General features: G+C 47.5%; 1 pseudogene; it reads right to left on the bottom strand.

Annotated features, from left to right (window-relative positions):
- LOC119279105 overlaps positions 1 to 1,565 on the bottom strand; it is a 3,437-nt pseudogene extending 1,872 nt beyond the window's left edge.
- Positions 1,566 to 4,553: the final 2,988 nt, after the last annotated feature.

Here is a 4,553-nt window from a genome sequence, read left to right on the forward strand (position 1 = left end):
TCCGCCACTGGATCCAAGAGCCTTACAGAGGGTGATAACAGTTGGAACGTAGACCATGCCCCAGAGAGATATCTGAATCTCAGGGAAGAAAACGGACACTGGGATCGCAAAGCAATAGTAGATGAATGTCACTGTATGAGCAGCAATCTTCCCAACGAAGAAGAAGTCATACAACAGGTGGAGTTTGCTCCAAAATGACACTTTCTGCACAGAGTAAATTAAATTTCAGGCAACAAGATGGTGTGTGTGTGTGGTGATGCATCCTTACATATCAAATAAATACAGACCTTGTTCTGTAGAATCTCTATCAACATTTTCTTGAACAAGTTTGCTGGTCCACATGACCACCTGTGCTGTTGAAATCGGTATGCCTTGATTGTGCTTGGGAGCTCACTCTTGACCTAACCATGCACAAGTCCGAGCATCCTTAGGTTTGTGTCTCGATGGGTTTGATTATTTCTCACAGAAAATCAACTAAATAAAAGAGCATTATTTTTGGCTTACTTTGACGGCGCCAACATACACGAACTTCAAGCCCAGCAGCGCCGTGCGAACAGCCAGGTCCATGTCCTCCAAAGAATTTGGGAACATGTTCTAGCGATCCCAGATTGATTGTGTGCGCCGCACATGCATGTTATTGGCCACTGCTTGCCTACGATCGACGTCTATGTCTATGCGCAGGACTTTATTTCCACTTATCACGGCTGGCAAGAAACTAGTAGTCCACACTGGGTGGAAATTGTTCATGTAGGACAAAGTAAACCAAGGATATCATGGCCTTTGCAGCCAGCTACCTCTTCGTTTCTAAATATAAGACCTTTTAAACATTTCAATACAAACTATATACGATCGTATATAGACATATTTTAACCTATAGATTCACTCATTTTGCTTTGTATATAATGTGTATTGGAATCTCTAAAAAGACTTATATTTAGAAACAAAGGGGTAGATGATTGCGCCTGGTTAATTGATTGCTTGATTGATTACCTTTACAACGGGGTCGGTGGAGTCGTCAAGCACCTGGATTACCACGCGCTCCGACGGCCACTCCAGCGCGCATGCCGCTCCGATTGACACCTTGTACACCTTCATTCATTCCAGAACCACCGCAGCACCAGCTTGCCGCCGGTCAGAACAAAATCGATCAACATTTTCCTATTGAGATCTAGGGAGGAGGAGCTCACCTCGCGCTCGTTGTACATGGGGATCTGCACCAGCACCACGGGGAACGCCGCGCTGCCGCTGCCGACGACGACAATGCCGTCCTCCTCGTCGTCGCCGCCAGTCTTGCATGCTGATGCGGCGATCGGCCCCCACTTGTACCGGCGCTCGGGCCTGTGCCCGAAGGCCTTGGCGGCGTAGCACACGGCCGCGACGAAGAGCTTCTCGAGCAGGATCATCACGGTCATGGCCAGCGACAGGACCACCAGCAGCCGCGCGGCCGGCACCACCAGGAGCGCCCGCACTTGCTTCCCGGCCCATGTGCATTGCGATGCCACGGCCGCCCAGTCAACCCGTACTGGCACCGGCACCTCCGCCCACAGCCTCGCTGTCGCCGCCATGGCCGTCTAGCTAGGAGGACTGGGCGCAGATGCTAGCACGACTGGCTAGGCTAGGTAGGTAGATGGAATAGTGCAGGCATATATAGAAACCAAGTAAACCGGGGAACCAAGCGGTAAAAAAAAAAAAATCAAAGAACCGCGACCATCCCGTACCCCCTCGCTAGCGACCTGCCGAGCCTCCATGACGCCCACGCACGATCCCCACTTCCATCTCCCAGACCACCATTAGCAGCGCATCTGGAGCAGTTGCGCCATCCGCCCCTTCTTCCCCCTTCCATCCTCCTGCTCGCTCGCTCCTCCCACATGGTCGTCGTAGCCGCCACCGCCGACCACCGCCACCATCACGCGGCCAAATCTTCTGCCGTGAAGACGTCCGGGCGCATCTGCCTCCAAGGCTTCTCCTTCTCAACGCTCAACTAGGCCCGTACAACCTCCTCCTTTGCTCCAAGATAGGTGCCCCGCGTCTGTCTCAGCATCCCTACAACCCGTTGATTGGAGTAATTGACAAAAAACTACCAAATTTCATGTAACCGTCCCTCAGAACTACCACATTATAAAAAGTGACCAAAAACTCCAATTTAACGCTGATTTCGTGACAAAAAACTACCATATCGTGTTGATGACTGATTGAAGCGTTTTAAACGAGTTTCTGACAGATCTGGCCCACCGGTCAAGATGGCGGCCGCGCTAATGGCTAACGGCGCTCGCCTGCCGCCCGTTAGCCGCGCGCGGCCCGGTCGGACCAGGACTAACCTGGCCGACCGGCTCGCTCGTCTTCCTTGCCACCCACTCTCCCCCGAGCTCACTCGCTCACTCACTCTGTTCCTCTGCTCTCTGCTCTCCACTGCTTCTTTTCTTCTGCTCTCACTCCGGCGACGCCGCGCCGCGACCATGCCGTCGTGGCCCAACAGCAACGAGACCTCTGACGATGACGAGTACATGAGCGAGTTCAGTGGCCTGCAGATGGAGTATTTCGTAAGTCAGCTCATTCTCTCCTCTCATCTGCTAGGGTTAGGGTTTGAAGAAGGATTGGGATTTCTCCATTTAAGTTCATATATGGGAGGTGTAGTTGATATATATATGTGTTTCCTGCTGTAGCAAACTCCGGATACTGTGATAGATCCAAGCTTTTGTGGGCTTGTCACTGAATCTGACCGCAGGTGCATCCCGCACAGGCAGAGGGCAGGCAAATTCGTGGCATTTGAAGGCACTAACACAGGCAGAAGATTCATAGGATGTGCAACTGAGGTAATGAACCAAGTTGTCATGGCTGTGATTGATTCATTTTGTTCTTTTCTGAATAATGCTGCTACATTTCTCATTTTTGCTTAAGTATAAGAACATTCCTCTGTCTAAATTATGTACTTGTAGCAAGCAGCAGAGAGCAATGGAAACATAGCACTGATTTCAAATTTCTATTATAGAGTTAGCTCGTGTAGTGTAGCTATATATATGACTACTGTTTATGATTTGTTATTGTGAATATGTTTGTTAATGAAGAATAAAGCCCACTGTAAATTATTAAATTTTCAGGATTGTGTGAACTGTGGTGTTTTAGAGTGGGTAGATGCCCCTTGGCCTGTAATTTTGCAAAGGTGCTTAACCAAGCTCTGGGATATGTATCACGAGGAGAACCTTGGTAGAGTCCAAGACAAAGAGGCTCATGAGATAGAGGTTGAGAAACTAAAGAAGGAGCTAGATTCTCTTGGCAATCAATACAGTCAACTTGTGGATGATGTATCCAAGCTGTTTGATTACTAGGATGGGCAGAGATCCCATGACATGGATCTTACAAGCCAGGCAATCAATGAACTTAAGGAGAAGAAGCATCATCTTGAGGAGCAGGCAAAGATTGGGGTTCAAATGGAGATGCTTAAGCTCAAGAAAGAACAGAGGTGCATCCTGCAGAGTCAAGCTGATATCATTCAAAACACCAGGAAAGCCATGAAGGAGATACAAGTGGAGAGAGACCTACTTAAAGAAGAGAAGAAGAAGCTGGAGCATATCATTGCTGATCTCTTGAAGGCTAGTCATGGGTGCAAAGAGAAGCTAGACAAGATCAAAGAAGTTGTCATGGAGGAGTGAAGTGGTACCTATGGTTGGTAAGTGAATATGAGGCCTATATATATAACTGGCCTAGTACTAGAATCTGATGCAGATATGCATCTTAGTATTAATATGAACTAATCCCCTATTAACTGCCTATGGTTTCAGATCATTTTGGTTCACTAGTAGAAAAGGGGCCAATGGTCCAGGCCGGTCCAGCCCATTAGTCCCGGTTCAAACCAAAACCGGGACCAATGGGGGCATTGGACCCGGTTCGTGAGCCCCGGGGGCCGGCCGGGCCACGTGGGTCATTGGTCCCGGTTCATCTGGACCTTTTGGTCCCGGTTGGAGGGACGAACCGGGACCAATGGTCCTCGCTCCTGGCCCACAACCATTGGTCCCAGTTGGTGGCATGAACCGGGACCAAAGGCTGCCCTTTAGTCCCGGTTCATGCCACCAACCGGGACTAAAGGGTTGGTCCTTGTTGCGGTCACAGTTTAGTCCCACCTCGCCAACTGAAGGGGAATCAGACCGGTTTATAAGCCCCTCCCTCTCTTCCTTGTTGAGCTCCTCTCAAAATGAAAATAGATGCCCTTATACAGGGAATTTAACCTAAATTCATACTGAATTTCTCTGAAGTTAGTAGAAATTTATTATGAATTTAGGTTGAATTTTCTCAATAAGCGCATCTATGCTCATTTCTGAGTAGTTTTTTATATAGTTTTTTTTTCTTTTCTGCTATATTTATTTTTTTCTTTTTATTTCTGAGTTGTAATAAGTCATTAAAAATAAGCATCTATGCTCATTTTTTAGTAAAGTTAATCACAACTATTTTTTCTTCTATTTATTTCTGAATTGTAATAAGTCATTAAAAATGAGCATCTATGCTCATTTTTTAGTAAAGTTAATCACAACTATTTTTGCTTCTATTTATTTCTGAGT

This window comes from Triticum dicoccoides, chromosome 3B (genome assembly GCF_002162155.2).
Source record: "Triticum dicoccoides isolate Atlit2015 ecotype Zavitan chromosome 3B, WEW_v2.0, whole genome shotgun sequence".
In the NCBI taxonomy this organism is placed as follows: domain Eukaryota; kingdom Viridiplantae; phylum Streptophyta; class Magnoliopsida; order Poales; family Poaceae; genus Triticum; species Triticum dicoccoides.